The sequence below is a fragment of the Lontra canadensis genome, unplaced genomic scaffold (assembly GCF_010015895.1).
Source record: "Lontra canadensis isolate GAN:19392208 unplaced genomic scaffold, GSC_riverotter_1.0 scaffold16, whole genome shotgun sequence".
NCBI lineage: Eukaryota > Metazoa > Chordata > Mammalia > Carnivora > Mustelidae > Lontra > Lontra canadensis.
Genome location: NW_022631010.1, coordinates 26,089,239 through 26,108,337, shown reverse-complemented (window position 1 = coordinate 26,108,337; position 19,099 = coordinate 26,089,239). Strand labels below are relative to the sequence as shown.

Sequence of the window (19,099 nt, the reverse complement as noted above, 5' to 3'; positions counted from 1 at the left end):
GACAGCAGAGAGGGAGAACTCACTAAGAGGTAACTGGGCACGCTCCAGCATGGTGGAGGCATTCCATAACTGGTAAGGAAGAAATAGGGCAGCTATTGCTCCCCCAGGCTGCAAGGCAGTCAAAGCTTAAAAAAAAGGAAAGAAAAGAGCCCCTAGGAATGCCCATGGATGGCAGCACTCCACCACCAGTGTGGGGCCTGGGGCCTTCGGCACCAGGATGTGAGGGAGAGAAGAGATATGACACCCCCAGCACCCTCATTTCTATAGAAGGCTGTCCTTTCTTTCATTTGAATAACACTGAATTTTTAAAAATATGTTCACATTTACCTGATTTAATCTTTACAAACTAGTAGGGGTGTGGGGAAAGAAATGATAGTTCTCATTTCTTTGAGGAAAAGAGGAAAAGAGGAAACTATAGCTTAAGATCATTAAACTGATTGCAGGATACTTAACACTTCAGTCTTCGGCTGGTACCCATGGAATCATGTGTTTCTGACTATTATCCTTCCTCACCATAGCTGGTGTTGGTAGAATTCATCCATCAATAAAATATTTGATATAAGATAATACCCATATTTCTGTTCACTCAGTTGCCTAGTGAGGTGTTGCTTTGGTGATATTCATGTTTCTTGGAGTCACAGGTGGATGGGAACATGGAGATTTTGGATGTTGTATCTGGTTGGGTATTTTGTAGCAGATCCTATGTACCCATCCTCAATTCCTTCCTTTGCTGTCCCCCTCTACACGTGAGACTAGAAGGATGACACAAGAGTGTGGGGACCATCATGTGCTTCAGCTGGAACCACCCTCAGGGACCTGCTGAGGAAAATGGTGAATTTGGCTGATGGGGGTGGAGGCTACCATGGCACCATGACCCTTGGGAGGGGCAAGTAATGCTGAGGAGAGCTAACCCCAATCTGGCTGGGGATTCTTTGTGGTCAGGGTACAGGCAGAGCCTACTCCCCAAGTAGATGGCCTAGCTCTTTCTCTGGCTGATCTCCAGAAAGCCAGATTTTCACTGGCTCCCATCTCTGCCTGTCATCAGGGGTATTTCTGCATTGTGTAGGCCGGCAGGGGAGTCGGTATATCATTTACTTAAACTAAAATATGCTGCCACATCTGCCACGGACCACAAAGAGTGAGACTCAGAGGTAACTTGTGAAATGAATTTCCACCCTCCACAGTCCTGACCCTGATTGATGAGATGTGGAGCTCTGTGTCAGGCTGAGGAGGGACCCTGGTCTCCTTGGTGGCCTCTCTTCCCCTCTCTGCTGGATTGTGGAGCTCAGTTTTTGCCCTCCTTCCCTCATTTTCTGGCTTGGAAGGGAGCTTGGGAGCTCACTGCTGACAGTTCTTGATGAAGCAGAGCTAAGGGAATGCAGAACAGGAAGCCTTCTAGGACAATACTAATTAATTAATTAAGCCTTAATGAGCTGCATTTCATTTTATCTAATGCAGTACTCTCAAACACTCCAGTGTCCCATAACATCACACTGGAACTGCCCTTCCTTAGCCAGGAGGCCACTCTCCATTAGAATGGGGCTTTGCTGCTCTCTCTCATGATCATCACCCTGAGTCCCCAAGGAGAGGACACAGATGTTTACAGAGAAAGGCAGGGCATGCTGGACACTCCCTCACCCTCAACACAGGCCCTGCCTGGAGCGCCTTGGTGCCAACTGCCTATCTCATCAGAGCTCACATGTTTCAGTAACTATGTTAGTAGTTGCCTTTCCAGCTCAGCCATAATCTCCAGAGGTAGGTCCACGTCTGCCATGTCCATGAGGTCTACCTGGAGCCTGGAGGAATGGTAGGAACTCGCTGAACACCTGAGGAATGACCAGGTGAGTGGGCTGTGCGAGTGGGCTCCCTTCAAACTCTTCCAGGTGGTAGGGGCCCCAGGTGCATCCTGGTGGCCTCTACAAGGAGGGTAGTGGCATGGGGCAGGCTTGACCCAAGCTCTGGCCCAGCTCCACAGAGCTCCCCTCTGCTGGGTTCTGAGCTCACAGTGTCCGTGCTTTCATCCCCAGGAGCAAGGAGTGTCTGCTGGGGAATCAGGCTCCACAGTTGACTCTCATAGCCCAAGCTGGGAGAACTCCATTTGCGATCTGTTTGGTTATAGGGCAACTGCTCCAACGGGAAGAGTGTTGCGTTGAAGATGTTATCAGCTGAGATGCATCAAAACCGGTAAACAGAGAGAGCCTCATTGACAAGCAGGCTGCTTTTCAACAATGCCTCTCAGTGTCTGCTTTTCGCAGAAGCTCCTGCGAGGTAGCTATGTCATTTGCACTCCACAGAGTGGGCATCCTGGCCTAACGAAGGTGGTGTCTGATGCATCCTTTGTTTCAGACAGTAGATCCTGTGGCTATAAAGCAGGGTGAGAGGGTGCAACCACAGAGAAATATTTCTATTCTGAAAACTTCTGGGCTAAGTCTCCAGGGTCTTCTTGCTAGGCATGAGGGCAGAGATTCTTGTCTTGGGTCTGGGGGCTTTGAAGCCCTGATGCTGAAAGCAAGACTGTGTGTGCATGTGCGTTTTAATGAGATGAGGGTCAGCCATGCTCCCTGAATTCTCAAAGCAGCCCCTTTCCCAGCTGCTCTGACTGCTTCACTGGGGTTGAGTGGGGGGCAGTACCAAGAGGAGGTACCAAGGAACAGAGCCAACATGGTGTCTCCTGATACGGACAGGAGGACGTCACAGGTGCCTCTTGGCTGGAATGAGCAGATGTTGTTTGCTTGTCCTAATTGGGAATCTACACTGTCTACAACCTGATCTGTGCCTGAAGCCCATGATTTGTAAGTGATTATGCTGCAGGCACGCTGAGAGCACATACTCAGAACGGCCTGTGGGTCTCGCTGGCACAAACTGCACCCCATCAGATGTCTCTGCAGCAGGAGTTCTCCAACCTGGTGCACATTCCAGTTGCCAGGGAGCTTTGAGAACTCCTGATTTCCTGGTAGCACACCGGCCAGAAGCTCCAGGCTGGGACCTGGCTTCTGTGCCTTTCATCCTCTCAGGTGATTCCCACATGCAGGCAAGGTCAAGACCAAGGTTGCCACCTGTCCTGGCTTGCTCAAGACTGGGGGGGTTTGCAGGACTTCCGACCTTCAGTGCTGGAATAGGGCCAGTCCAGGCAAACTGGGATGAGACTTCCTGTGTCACTGTCATGGAGAGCATCCTGGTGACCCACATTTTCTGACAGAAGCATCTTTTCATGTCAGCCTTCCCGTGATAGAGCAAACGAAGCTGGGTGAGTTGGAGCTCAGGGGGAAAACTCAGCCTCCTGGAGGGTATCTCCAGCCTGAAGTCCACACACACATTTGGTTGTGACAGCTATGTGCCCTCGCAGCCTGTCCAATTGGAGTGCAAGGCGCTGTATTGATTCCTGCATGTGGATATTTGCAGGAAGGGAAGCTGTCCACATCCTGGGTATTCATAGCTTTGTTTTTAGTTTGTGGGGTGTCATTTCCAAACCTCATTCCCTTTTGACTGGATTATGGTCCCAGGAGTTTATAATTTGCTGGCATTTTACCTCCTGATTGCCTCCTTTCTAGCGGTAACATCAGGCTCAGCCCTGTGTTGGCAGGGCCAGTGTGCCTTGCAGGTGAGGCCCCCATCCTTAATCTGAGTCTGTCCTGGGGAAATGCCTTCCTCTGTGGAAAGTGACATGTGCTAAAAGAAACAGAAGGCTTACGCCCCATCCTACTTGTTCTCGGACATCCACACGGCTTATTTCAGTGGTCTTGGGCTTGTTCGGGGCCCCTGTCTCCTGATTTGCCGGCACCTCTCCCACTCTCTCTAAATGCTGCCCACGACAGACCCTTCCACAGCACACCTGCTATCGTCCCTGCACCCTGCAGCATGACATGTGTGGCCTTCTGACCCTGAAACCTGTTCCCGCCCAGCCTCATCTCCTCCCACAGTGGGATGGCCTGTCACCAGAGCCCTCCCCACCGAGGGATTGTGGGTGACTACTTCAAACCAAATGTTCCACTGACATTAAAGGGGAAAGAGGGAGACTGAGACTCAGAGTTCTCATCTGTGCAGTGGGCCCATGGGAATGAGGCAGGTGTGGTCAGCAGGGGCTCCGATACCGTCTCCTGCCCTTTGCCCTCCAGACCCATGCTCTTCCCACAGTGGCCAGGAGACTGACTTGGTTCCTTCTCTGGTCCCCAGCTTCTCCCTGAGAGCTGCCCAGCAGCCCCATCAGACTGGATGAGGGAAGGGCTCAACATTTGTGAGGGTCCCAGCAAGGACGGCTCCTGTAGGTTCTAACCCTCCATCTTGCTCTCTCCAGGCCTCCACATGGGCCACCAAGCATGCTCCGATGCACCTGCCCCAGTCACTGCACTGTTCCTCGTGGCGCCAGGTCAGTCACCTCTGCAAATCGACCCTTCTCAGATGATCTAGCTGGGGTGAGCTGTCTACTTCCCGAATGAACCAGCTATGGTACGGGGGTGATAGAACATTTGCATCTGCCAGGACCTGGCTGTGGGTCTGGAGCAGCCTCTGTGAGGCCCTGACCTGTAGGCTCTTTGTCACCAGTGAGACTCTTGCCACTGTCCAGACACACAACTCAGCCTGCTCTCTCCTGATGGCTGTGCTCATCCATTGCCGAGAAACATATCATCCCCAGCTTGGTGGCTTCAGACAAGAGGAAGCACTGACATCCGTATCAGTTTCTGAGGGTCAGGAATTTGAGAACTGCTCGGGGGCCAGCTCTGACCTGACCTCAGGGGGGTCTGGGCTGTGTCTTCTCAATGTCCTTACTGTGTTGTGGGCTGAGGTGGGCCACTGGGCTGGAGGTGAGGTAGGTTTCACTTGCTCACAGTGTCCTCCTGCTGGAACCTTCTGGGCTCCTTCCTCATGACCCTGTTCACCTCTAGTCTGTCCGGAGACCCCTCCTAAGACAGAGGCCTATTCTTGGGGCATCTCAGGATCTGCTCTGTGGGCCCCTTCACAGAACTGCTCTCATGGCTCAGGCTGGCTTCTTCTTGCACAGTGAATGTAACCTCCCATGAAGCCACAGGACGCACACATGATGTCATAGTCCAGGTATCCTCCAGCCAGAGTAGGATCAAATTGGTGCCAGATCATCCAGGCAGTGATCATTTTGGCTCCCAGGACTAGGCTAAGAGGTTTTCCTCCCCATGGAAGTCATGTTTCAAGGGCAGTTGCCTACAGGCATCTCTTTCTCAGTGCCACCTCTGTCACCCCTGAAGGCCAAACTGTGAGGGTCACCACACTGGGCAGAAGGACATGTGACACTGTGAGCTGACCCCTCTGGTCTAGTCTGCAAAGAGCCCTTCCCATTCAGACCCCTGCAGAGGAAAGGAAATCCCACCTGTTCCCACTTTGGGCTGGGAACCTTATCTTTTGGGACTGGATTTTCCTTCCCTGCCCTTTCTCCAAAAGGTCATGAGTGAAGTTTGTTACTTTCTATTTGGAACCTTTTGCTTAGAAAACAGCAAGGTCCTGAGCAGCAGCCAGCTGGACCTTCTGTGGGACCCAGACTTGCACCCTTTGGAAGGAGGCTGAGAGCAAAAGTCACAGGGGAGGGGGGAGCATCAGAGGGCAAGAAGCCCTCGGGCCCCATTGTGCACTCTGGAGGCAAAGACTCAGTCACAGCCCCAATTAGAGAAATGTCCTCCAAACCCATACCTGGAGGCATTTAGCCCTTTAACAGCAGGGCATTTAGCCCTGCTGCTGGAACATTTCACACTGAGACATTAAATGTGTGCTCTGGTTCTTTAGTTACATGATTACCCTCACTTATCTGGTTGTGAAGATATATAGAAAACCTGACTTTTAAAGAGCAAAAGGAAAATGTTAGTGCTAAAAGTCATGAAAAACACTGGCTTCCTTTCCTCTCCCTTGAGTGAAGGGATTTACACTGAGGAAATAAAAATAATATCAACAAAGAATTCATAACCAGGACAAACACGTTTGGGCTAAGCGTGAGGTCAGTCAGCTGTATCATGGGGGTCACACCTCCTGAGGCTGGGACGGGCACAGAGTCAAGACACCATGTCAGGGAAACATGCCATGTATCACAAGGCAGGAAGCCTCTTATACTCAGTTAAAGCTCATTTTGCTCAGGTTTTCATGAGAATGGCCAGCTTGCAGAGGACTGTAGACAAATTTATATTTTTGGGGGGGCACTTTTTAATGCTTATGCTTATTTATCTCCCCACACCTTTCTCCATTGGTGGTGACAGAACCTGCTGAGTGGTGACTTTTAGGGGCTTTATTTGCAGGAACTGGCTTCTCCTAGTGGTCTCCAGATTGGACCAGATTGGGGACCCTGCTTTCCTCTGATACTTCTGTGTGTCTAGGTCCTGCTGTAGCCAGGGCTACAGCTATCACCCAAGTTATCCAGTTCTCCCCCACTTCCTAATATGGCTCCCCTTCTTGCTGCCCACTCAGCTCTGGGTTTACCTGAGATTTATGTTGGCATTCGTTGGCATGCTGAAGCCCATGACCTTCTTTGTTCACTTTGCCCTGCCTTCCTTCTTCTGCTCACTCACAACAGCTAGAAGTTCTGTCTGAGGCTCAACATCACAAGAGACATGGCCCAGCAATACAGCTGCTCATCAGCCATTGCCGATTTTCCAAATAGGAGAGCAGAACCAGATCAGACGTCTGTGCTTCCATGAAGAGGACAAAGGGGTTGGGTGTTTGGAGGCAGCAGAGGGAATCTGAAGGGATATTAAAGCATGCTGTGAGACCCAGGTTCACTCCAGTAGGCGGGTAGGTATTTGCCTTTCACTTTAGGAGAGCAGCTCCAGTGGCTTCAAGGTCAGAGCTGAAAGAAGTGCTGCTCTGTGGGGATAAGACAGGCCCTCCCATCAAGGAGAAGATATGGTGGGCTGCCACAGGGCCTGTCTTAGATCCTGTCCAACAGAGACCAGCTGAGGGGCAAGCAGATCTCCACAGAAAATGCTGATGGAAAACGTATGGCTTGTCTCAAGCCAACTGTAGTTTGAGGATGCAGAATGTATTTGGGGTCTGCTAAGAACCTACCAAAATGCACAGATGGGAAAGAAAGCTGTATACATCCTCTAGGCCCAGAGGGCGTGAGGCCTAGCATGCTAGGCTGAACTGGGTTAAACTGCTCTATTCCCTATCTGGCCATGCTCACCACACCTCACTCCAAAGGTGCAGACACCATGGCTGGCAAGCTAGTGGAAGGGGTAGGGGGTAGAAATTGCACCTCTCCTTCCTGAGCGTGCAGGCATGTCCCAGCAGAGTGCAGCTTGAAAGAACAGTGCTGTACAGTAACCCACAGGCTCAAATGGAAAAGAGGCCCAGTAGCAAGTTTTGGTGAGAATGTGGAAAAACCAAGTTCTCATATCATCCTGGAAGGAGTATAAATTCTTAACACTACTTGGGGAAAGGATCAGTACTTCTTACAGCTGAACATATGGGCATATGAGTCAACAACAAATCTCCTCTTGGTAAATACTTAAGAGATATTGTTTATATGTTCACCCAAGGACATCTACAAAAATGTTTGTGACAATAACCATCATAATAGCTCCAAACTGGAAGCCAGCCAAATGTCCAACAGCAATAAAAAGGAATAAATAATAATGGTACCCAGTAGTGGTAAAGAAGTAAATCTCAGAAACATAATGGGGAACAGAAGAAACTAGACAAAGGATTCTCTTTACATAAAGTGCAAAATATTCTGTGCTGTTAGCATAGAAGTCAGGTTACTGGATATCTTTGGGGAGGGTCAGCTACTGAAAGAAAGCATGGTTTTAAAAAGATCTACTCTTTCACCCCAAGATACTTTAAGAAATGATTCTATGAAAAAAAAAAAAAGAGCAGATAAGAACTATTCATACAGAATAGAGAAACTCATTTTATAAAACTAGTAAAATCTTGATATCAAAACCAAAGAAGGGAAGTAAGGGAGAAGGAAAGGAGATGCTGGTTTCTCTATAAACACAGATGCAAATCAAGTGAAGGGGTACTCTGGCTTCCCTCTTCACACTGCTCACTGGCCTCTGTATTTGCAGTGGCCTTTTTTTTTTTTTATTAAATTTATTTATTTTTTTTATTAAACCTATAATGTATTTTTATCCCCAGGGGTACAGGTCTGTGAATCGCCAGGTTTACACATTTCACCGCACTCATAGCACATACCCTCCCCAATGTCCATATCCCCACCACCCTCTCCCGTCCCCCCTCCTCCCAGCAACCCTCAGTCTGTTTTTTGAGATTGAGTCTTTTATGGTTTGTCTCCCTCCCAATCCCACCTTCTTTCATTTTTTCTTTTCCTACCCCCCAACCCCCTCACATTGCATCTCCACTTCTTCATATCAGGGAGATCATATGATATTTGTCTTTCTCTGATTGACTTATTTCGTTAAGCATAATACCCTCTAGTTCCATCCATGTCATCGCAAATGGCAGGATTTCATTTCCTTTGATGGCTGCATAGTATTCCATTGTGTATATATACCACATCTTCTTTATCCATTCATCTGTTGATGGACATCTAGGTTCTTTCCATAATTTGGCTATTGTAGACATTGCTGCTATAAACATTAGGGTGCACGTGCCCCTTCAGAGCACCATGTTTGTATCTTTAGTTGCAGTGGCCTTTTAAACCCTTAACTCACCTACTATATCCTCATGGGAGCCCTACATGTCCCTGCTGAGAGAGAGGCTCCTGGAGCTCTGGTGCTTACCATCCTGGGGCCCTACAGCTTCACGTTTCAAGAGTCTGGCCAGGCTCAGCACACATTTGCTCAATGAAAAAAGAACAAAGGACAGCACAGCATTTTCTCCCACTGTTTCTGAGTTCAAACAAGCTTTGGTCAGAAACATTTCCGCCTTGTACAGGAACCCCCTGGAGACATCCCCATGGCTGACAATCACTGACCTTATACACAGTCTACAAGCTGATAAGGCAGATAAAGCTGATAAGTCAGGGATATCCACAAAGGAAATATTTATAACCACGAGGTAAAATCCACTTGACTCTGCTGCTGAGCACCAGGAAGGATGTGGCTCCTGGTGTTTGGGCTTGATGCAATGCTCTGCAGGACAGAGGGAGACGGGTGTGCTGCCCCTCAGGCAATCCAGGAAAGGAGGGGGAAGAGAACAGTGTCAGAAGCTGGGTCAGAGAGGGACTGTCTAGGTGTGTGCCTTGCAGGAGAGCTTTCTGTGAGGATGGAAGTGTTTTATGTCTGTGCTGTCCAGCATGGTGGCCATGAGAACATCTGCCTCGTGTGACTGTGGAATCTCTCATGGGGACATGCATTGGCCCCCATCAGGCTACCATCTCCGCTTCTTGAGATGATCTGGAATGTCCCAAAGGATCTAGGCTATGGTCCTTCACAGATGGGCCAGGAACCTTGGGCCAGCTTTTCTCTTAGATCTGGGCTGAGTTTCTTATAAGCTTTGTCAATATCTTCACTTCCTTTGGCTGGAAGTATTTGAGGTTCTAGTAAAATCATAATTTTCTCAAAGAAACACCTGCTGCTTTGTTTCTCTTACACTTATTTTGAGGGTAAGTTTGAATAGGGTCAGATGTTTCCACATTTCGTGTCACCCATGGACACGTTCACTCCGTTCCTGTTGAGGAGCAAGGTCCAGGTACGGCTGGAAGGGCCTGAGCAGAAAATGCCACCAGAGACACCACTAATGCCACTTAGAGACACCAGTCTCTAAGATTTGTGACGGGCTCCCAAAGACACCTGCTGTCTCCAGAGCCATCTCTCTGGAAATTTATAGCACTTTGGATACTTTATGGCTCATTTTTTCTCTACTACCAATATCTGTCTGACTGGATTACATTTCTTTGCATTATTGCAAAGGTTATTTCCATTATTTATTACTTACCATTCGCTATGCACTGACAGGATACTCAGATCTGTACTTGAAGAAAAGACAGACTCCATGTAACGTTCTGAATGAGAGCAGCAGGATAATTTGGACCTAAGCCACAAGGATGGAAAGCCTCCCAGAGGCAGGCGTCTCACACCAATCCTCAACATGCTTGTTTTTTTCTCTCATGTATTTAGCTCCACATACATTTTATGATTTCCCCCTTTTAAGCAACTGTGCTTTCTTAAGCCATTTAAAACAATGGATCTTCTGTTGCTAGTCGGTCCAAACACCAGAAAGGACAATGGATATGAAACAAGTGTACAACTGTGTAAGGGTAAAACCTGACTCGAACCTCGGTCACCTGGGTGCAGGCACTAAGCATGGGCCTTCACAGAGCCACTCCTCCTGCCCTTGGTCTGGGCCACTGCCCTCGGGAGCCAGACTTCCTCCAGGGACATCCCAGGGCCCCTATCATCAAAGTGATTTCTTTTGTGGATCTCATTTCATAGAGAACAAAATTGCAATCACACACATCAACAGGAATAGCTGTTGCTGTGCCACACTCATGTGGGGTGCGTGAACTACTGTCATCTTGCATTCTCCATGCAGATTAGAGAAGCTGCCAAACCCTGGAGAGCTCCCAGCTCCTGAGAGGTCTCCCCCAGGGCCTTCCATCCTGTGGCCTCTTGTGGTCAGTTGATACTTTCTCCCTGACAGGCTGGCCTCTGGTCCCATCCTGAGAGAAGTTTGCCACGGTTCCCCCACATACTTGTTCTGTTTGCCTGTAAGAGGAGGGCTGGAAGACTGGGACTCCTCCAGTGAAAGCCCAGAGAACCTGAGTGAAAGCCAGGCAAAATGGGAGCCTCTGTGGGGGGCAAGGGGAGGCCTTCTACTCTTCCCTGCTTCCTGGTGTCTCTCACCACCACCTTCCTGCCCAGGCCACCCCTCTACATTCCTACTGAGTACCCCAGCCCCTCCTGCTTCTTCTGTGGTCACAGATGCTCAGAATGTAGGCTTTAGGGAACGACAGTGATCACAAGATCATAGGAAATTCTATTATTAGTCAGGATTAGAGATGAAATAAACTAAAGTCCATTTTTTAAAACTTACTGTCCACCTTCTGTCCAGCGCCCCAACCAATATACCACATTGCATTCAGATGTCAGGTGTCCTTAGGCTCTTTTTGGTTGTGACAGCTTTCAGGACCTTCCTTGTTTTGGATGACCTTGACAGTGTTGAGGAACACTGGTTAAATATATTGTAGGATGCCCCTCTACTGGGAGCTATCTAGAGGATTTTGGGGATGAAGACCACAGAGGTAAAGTGCCCTTCTAATGACTTCATGTCAAGGTTACGTCCTATCAACAGGGTTTATCACTGAGGTTGCTCACCTTAATTGCCTAGCAGAGATAATATTTCTCCACTGCACAGTCATGCTCCTTCCTGCCCACACTTATGATATGGGGCATGTGTTTTACTTCCTTCAGGTAGAGTCCCTACATAAATTATTTGTAATTGATCTGTATGGGAGATGGTTGTGTTCTCCCCCAGGGATTGATTCATCCAGTCATTTATTTATATAGTATGGACACTTGGATATTTACATTATACTTTGGTTTATAATTCAATACTGCATTATTTGTTTTGTCACTTTGACCACTGAAAGCTCCTTTAGGCTGATTCATGTGTCCCCTTGACATGCTCCCAACCTTTTGCTTTGGGGCACTTTCTCCTTTTTGTGTTATAGGATGCTGTTCCAGGTTCATCTTGTATATTTTCTGCCTAAATCCTACAATCAGCCATTTTCCCTTGGAGCTCTGATCTCTTTTATTGGAAGATTGTGTTAGAAAACAAGATCTGGGTGCTGTTTGTCACTCTAGAGTTCTCACTGATTCTGGGCTTTCTCAGCAACAGACTTAGGAATGTATATATATATTATAATATGTATATTGTAATTGTGTACACACACACACACACACACACACACAAAAGCATCCAGTACTTATTGTCTCAAGCCACTCAGTACTTAGCTACAGAGCAAGAGATCACCAGAACATTCACTACTCTGTCCCAGGTACTGGGTCTTAGTACCAAGATGTCATGACATAATGACTCTGATTATCCTCAGTTACAGAGGAGGAAGCTGAACCTCAGGGAGGGACAGAAACTTGTTCAAAGTCACACTACTCTTAAAAAGTGATGGATTTGAAACCTGCAGGTCTGACTCTAGAGGAATGCTCTTGCATGAAGCTGCGCTGCCTCCCCAAAAGCCTCAAAAGTACTTTGAAAAGGAAATGAAAGAGAAATGAAAGTCCTCAGCCACACCCCCTGGGATCACTGTAGTCAGATGGATGATGCTGTGTCGGCGTGGTTCTCTCCTGGTTGGTGGACTAAACCTCCCGTTAGAACAAGGAAGCAAAACCATCTCTGAGCACCCTTGCTCATTACAGTTATCATTATTGTTTCAGTTGAAAGGATCTGCACTCTGTGGGATGTGGATCGTCTGAATAGGAATGTCAGCCCATTTACCCAAAACACAGATGAGCAGACCAAAGAGCGAGCCGGCTTTCCCACGCTGAATAGGCACCGTCTGTTCCTGTGGCTGCAGCTCCCACTGAAGCAGCCCAGCGAGGAAAGCCAGCACAGGGCTCCAGAGAAAGGAGGGGGAGAGGGTGAGGGAACAGGCAGGAAAAGAAGTAGGAGGGAGAAAGACCTCCCCATTAGGTGAGGTGAGCCTCAGCCTCGAGCAGGCTCTCTGGCAAATCAAATGTCTGTACTAGCAGATGGTCCTGCTGCCCCTTTGACCTATGAGCTGCAGGTCTATACCTGGGCTGAGAAAGGTGGGACCAGGGGAGAGAGAACCTCATGCCACCAGTATATATTGCTACCACTGAATTTATCTTGTATTTACTAGGCTGAAAATTCTCAGCAAATTCTCAAGTGATACCATCTCAACAGTCTTAGGAACCAAAATATTCATACCCTGGGTCCTTCCTCCCTAATCCAGTGGGCTGTAGTGAGAATACCTGGTGCTGGCCAGCTGCAGAGGACAGGATTCTTTCTCCAACAGTGGCTGGCAGGAGTCAAGGCACCCTCTCTCACCAGGAAAAACTTGAAGCTGACCTCAGGATGGATCTTAGCGTATAACCTTGTTGTACACAGAGCTGTTTCCATCTGCCTTAGACTTCAGGAAGTTCTCCTGCCCACATGTGGGCTCTTTTCCAATCAAATTCGGTATCAGAGTAGAGATTTGCCTGTTGAAACCCAGCATCTCATTTTTAAGCCCCCAAATTCATGTCCAAATACCATTCTGAGGAACCCGTATGTCCCCTCTGCTCCCGAGAGGTCCTGTGGACAGACAAGGGACCGTGTATACACCCCAGTTCCCCACTGAGCTGCACTGCCTGCATACAAGGGTGCTTTTAAATTACTGGCATTAGGAGACTTTAAAAACTTCCCCTATTCTTTTAAATCCAATAAAAGCATATTTCCTGTCTTTGCTTTTGAATTCATTCCAACCAAGCAGATTCTCATTAACTCGCATCTGACATCCGGCACTTCATTAGAAGGTCTAATAAAGAAGTCAACATAGGCATATTTGTGATTTTGCACTCTGCTCCCAATCAGGGAGCCTGGAGGACGAGAGTGAGGAGTTTGTGCACACGTGGGTAGAGTGAATGACAGTGTTTTTTCCATAGCTTGAAATCCAAGCTTCTGAGCTGAAACAGGGTGATGCAGTGGAATAAAGGGGACTCTGTCTGCTGTGCATTCATATCACATCAAATCATGCCTCAGAGGCAAACATTCTCAAAATAGGGAAAGGAAAAGCTGCATTATAGCAACATCCTCTTTGAACCAAATGTTTCCTAAAATGTGGCACAGGGGATATGACCCAACAGGCACTTGTGGGAAAGAACAGGCACTTTTTCCTTCAGGTTGAAAAATCAGGATACTTCTTAAATGACAGCTCTCAAGGATCCAGAGAGCAGGAGACGTATGGACACCTTTCACAAAATAATCCCAGTTATGACAGCTTGTCCAGCTGGAAACTGGTTTCCAAATGGAAATTCCCCTTTTCATTTGGGATTTAAAAAGCAAAACAAAACTAAACTTGGGAAATGAGTGTTTTATACTCATAATTAGGTACATGCAAGGGAGGACTGTGGGAGGTTGGGGAGGGACTAGAAAGTTTGTATCTTAGCTTGGGTTTCTGTAACACATTACCATAGACTGGGGGCAACTCTTTCTCACAGTTCTGGGGGCTGGAAGTCTGAGATCAGGGTTCTGGTGAGGCCTCTCTTCCTGGTTTGTAGATGGCTGCCTTTTTGCCGTGTCCTTGCATGGAGGAGGGAGAGCACTCTGGTCCTTTTATTCCCTTAGGATGGTACTAATTCCATCATGGGCTCCAACCCCATGGCCTCATCCTAATCCAATACCTCTGGAAGGCTCCACCTCCAAATGCCATTGCACTGGGGGTCAGGACTTCCACATGTGGATTTGGGGACACAAACAGTCTTCAGCAGTCCAGTTCATAGGCATGTTCTGGGGGAAAAGATGCAAAGCAACTGAACTGAAGCTTTTGTTTTGAAGTGGACACTTTTCCTTTCAGCAGAGGTGGTTTGTAGAGGTTTCTGTATGATTTACAACTGTTGTCCCTTGGGGTATGCCCTCGTGTCATGTCCCAGGGATGCCTGCCATGACCATCTCACCTTCATTCCACTTGACTCAAAAATAAGTTCTGAGACTTGACTCCCCCTTTCCCACTGTCATCACACATTTGGGGTTGCTTTAGGTGAGGAATTCTTACAGCAGAAAAATAAAACAAATTGCAGATCCCTTAGGAAATAACATTGGAACATGCACAACCCCAGCTGGCAGGTCTTGCAGCCAAGCAGAAGGCAGTGAGGTTCCCCGGAATGAGGCCAGCCAGAAGTGAGCCCCGAACAGGGACCAGCATGAGCTACTCACTGGCAGGAGATATGAAACTGTTTTAGCAAGTTCAAATCCAGCTCCTTGCTAAGCAAGCCATCATAAGAGGACTGACTGAATGTTAGAAACCAGGGAGCCAGCCAAGTGCAGCAACACGAAGGCCCAGCCGCCAGAGCCAGACATAATCTCAGCAGCAAACACTGTGATACTCACAGCTTAGAGTGGGGGTGGGGGCATCCTGCAGGACACATCATTGCTGCATTCACAAGTCAGCATGGTGTTTGAATTCATGATGGAAAAGGTACTGATTCACTCAAACATTTGGGATTTAGCTGCAAAATCATTCCTTAAAATCCTTCATTCATTAAAGGAATACTTTTTTGCCATCATCCTCATGCAAGGTGCTGTTGCATGTTGTGCTGTGTGTTGAAGATTAAAGGCTGGGGAGCTGAACATTAATGTCGAAATGGTTCCACGAAAGCATGGTACAGAGGAACATGACCTGCCCTGGGGGCCAGGGACGCCTTCCTGGGGACTCGGGTTGACCTTGGAGATGTCCTGTCCTTTGAATAGGCAGAGGAAAGGGGTGCTGCTGGCTGAGGGTGGCACACAGGAGAAAGGGGTCATGAGGAGAGAACAGAATGGAGAGGCAGGGAGGCCCAGCCCATGTAGGTCTGGTGAGTCCCTTAAGGATGGAAGGTACTGAAGGTCTGCCTGAAGAGGAGGGAAGGGAGTGTGGGCAGGAAAGCACGATATGTGCATCTTCAGATGTTCCCCAGGCCTCTTCCAGACCAGCCCAAGGGAGGGACAGGGATAGAAGACTGTGGCTAGTCAGAAGCAACACCAGTGAAACAGGGGGAAGTATGTAGATTTGGGGGGACAGGGGCCCGCAGGGTGATGGCAAATTGGCCCCTGGGCCCCGGATTTGAGGTTACCTTTGAGATATTCAAGTAAAGACAAATATTTGCCTCTGGGCTGCAGTTATGAAACCAGAAGTTGACTCTATGTAAGTGGCAGTCAAAGCTGTGGGCAACAAAGAGGTGGTCAGGGGTAAAACAGTAAAATAGGGAGATGAAGGGCTTTTGTTGCCCTTTGTTGATTCTTCTAATCCATGCTCTACAGCCGTGTTCCTATGTATATTCAGCTTACTTTTTTCTGCTCAGGACTCTGTGAGCTACTTCAGTCTGACGATTATACCTGTCTTCACTTTGGACAATTTCTGGGCCTTACCATTTTAAATATTACTGCTGCCTCATTTTGTCCTCATTTCTCTCTTTCTGGAATTCCTATTGGTTTCATGTTGGAACTCTACTTTCTGTGTGCTGTGCCTCCTTCCTGTTTTCCATCTCTCTTACCTGGATGATTCCCATGTATCTATCTCCTGGCATACAAATTCTTCTTCAGTTGCATCCAGTCAATCTGCTTTTTATTACAGGCATGCTATATTTTCCAATTCTAAAAATCCAAGCTGTATGTCCATTTTCCAAATTTGGGTTTTTAAATTTTTAAAAAAATATGATCTCTTATCCATATGGGTTTCTACTCCTTCTTAATCACTTAAATGATTTCAATTTCTTTGAGTTTGTTATAAAGTACTATAATAATCTCAGATTAAAGATGAGTTGTTTTGAGATAATTGAAATCTGGAAGTAATAGTTCTGTTTTGGGAGGTAAATCTGCTATATGATTTCCCCCTTGTACAGATTATAATGTTCTAGTGTGGTTTTATCAAGAGCTAAGATACATTATTTTCTTCCTTGCTGGTTTGCAAAACTGTCAGTCCTTAGAAAGCATCTTTTTTTGTCTGTAGCATAAATCCTAAATCTATGTGTATTTTAATTTTGCAGCAAGGTTCCTGTACATGCTTATGTATAAATTTGGGGCCCACATCTCAGATTAGCCTGGCCCTGAGTTTCTGTGTGTGCCTGGTGGTCCAAGACAGATACAGAGCTGGCCTCCTTGTTTCTGAGGCCTAGGGGAAAAGTTTCTAGGTCCTTTCATAGATGGCACACTCTGAGGCTATGGATTTGTGCATAGTCCTTCCTGGCCAAACACCATGTTCTCTCTCTCCTCAAAAGAATTAGAAACCCAGGCAGAGTCCCCAGACCTATATTCCAGAAATAAGTTACCCTGGTTCTGCATGGTTCTGTGCCTTGCCAGGTTGGCCAACTTGCCATCTGGTTGGAAGGAAAGACATATTTCCTTGCATAGATGAATACTGATGACAGTAGCTTGTGTTGCAGGGATAAGTATTCCTGAGAGCAGATCTGAGATCCAAGAAACAAAACACAAAGGATCAAAAGGAACCCCTCAGATGAGGTTAAAGGGAGGGCATCAAAGAGCAGTCAACTTAAATTGGAGCAGAAAGACAGAAGGAATCCATAGTTTGTCTGATATTTGAAAAAATGTATGTAGAGGCTATTGGTGAGTGTGGTAAAGAGAAAGATTAAGTCCATGAACTACAGTACTTGAGGCTGGGAGAGCAGTAACTGGACATCCTCAGGAGACAATGAGTTAATTAGATGCTGTGATGACCATATTGGGAGGATGGGGATGGGCAGAGGTGTGGGAAGCATGCGCTGTAGGGACGGAGGACTTCTGTAGGAAAGCAAGTCTTTATCCACCACAATAGTTGGCCAGTGATAAATTAATAATAAGCCAACCAATTAAGGAATAAAGACCTTTCATAACTTTTTTTTGACCTTTCATAACTTCTTAAGAAATTAGTAAATACCAGACATATCCACTAAAATGTTCCAAATGTGTCTGTGAAAGGGCCTTGGACATTGGGAAGGACTGGTGAGACCGCCATGGATTCTTTGTGCTACAAACCTTTAGTACAATGTATTTATTAGTTGTGACAAATGGACACACCCTACGATGCCAACAAGAGGAGAGACTGGACAAGGAGTAGATGGGAAATTTCTGTACTGCCTATGTAAATTTTTATAAATCTAAAATGGTTCTAAAGTAAAAGGTTTATCTAAAAAACAAAGCCAGGCTATGGGATAGAAGCAGGTGAGAGGAGGAGCGGTGACTACAGATGGAGGTCCTCCTTCCTATGCTCCGTTCTTGGGGACCTGGAAGGCAGGACAGGGGTTTGGAGAGGCACTCCTAGCTCAAAACCAGGGCTGACCTAACCTGGCTCAGCCCTTGAACTACTCATTATTTTTTGAGTACCCAATTTTATTTTTCTCACTAAAACAGAGTATGATCCCTATCTAGCTGGTTGTTGTGACAGATATTAGCAACGATGACATACTGACTTACTGCTTTATGTGAGACACCACACTGACACTTGACTTGTCTCATTTCATTCCTTCTTTCCACAGCACCATGAAGTATGTGCCATTATTAATACTGTTTTCTCTAACAATGTATTATGAAAATTGTCAAGCATACAGAGAAGTTGAAAGAACCTACAGCAAATACCTATGTATCCACCATGTCAGCTGGCTAATAGCATTTTGCTCTATTTATGTTATTAGATGTCTGTTCATCTGTACAACTCTGCCCATGCATCAATCTGTCTTTTCTGGGGCTCATTTCAATAGAAGTTGCAGATACTTCCTGCTAAACACGTCTGCATGTGAATCCATCAATATGCTCCTGGAAATGTGAAATTAAGGCTCAGTGAGGTGAACTTTTATCCAAGATTACAGTCAGTGAGTGACAGCTTCCAACAGGTGTCCATCAGTGGAAACTACCGCCATCATTTTCAATCTCTAGGCAAAAGTCCCTCTTCTTTCCTGGAGATAAATGGTGAGGGGGGGTGCAGAGATGAAAGATTTTTAAAAGCTAGAAGATGAAGCACAGATCTTTCCCTTAAATCCTCACAGTCCAGGGACATATACAAATTCTCAGGAGCACAAAGTTTGGGCACTTTAGATTGATCAGCTGAGTCCAGGCGTACCTGGGGTCTCCTGTGGTATCTGGGGTGCTTCCCCGTCATATGTGTGGCAACTGGTTTGCCTGTGGAATTCGGTCAGGGTGTCAGTTACATGTCTCCACAGAACTGGGGAGTTCTGTGGAGAACTGTGATGTCCATGCTGTGATGTCCAAAAAAGAGAGCCCAGAACTCGAACTGATGTGCACACTGAACTTTCTTATAATGCTATAATATGGGTGACATGTCAGTTCTCTTGTTCCTCCCTTAAATACCGTCCTTCCAGTCCATTTCACAGAAAACCAATTACATAATAAACAAAACACACTTGTTTTAAAAAGTACCCCCACAGTAGGGGGCTAGATAATCAGGAATTAAATTGCCTTAATCACGTCAAGAAAAGCTTACTTTAAAAAAAATGAAAAGCTTTTTTCTTAAGAATTG

At 46.9% G+C, this 19,099-nt stretch overlaps 1 protein-coding gene across 4 annotated transcripts in view; it reads right to left on the bottom strand.

The window, feature by feature from the left end:
• The window catches only part of SYNDIG1 (synapse differentiation inducing 1), a 174,732-nt gene that overhangs the window by 1,391 nt on the left and 154,242 nt on the right, over nucleotides 1–19,099 (bottom strand). The window lies entirely within an intron of this gene.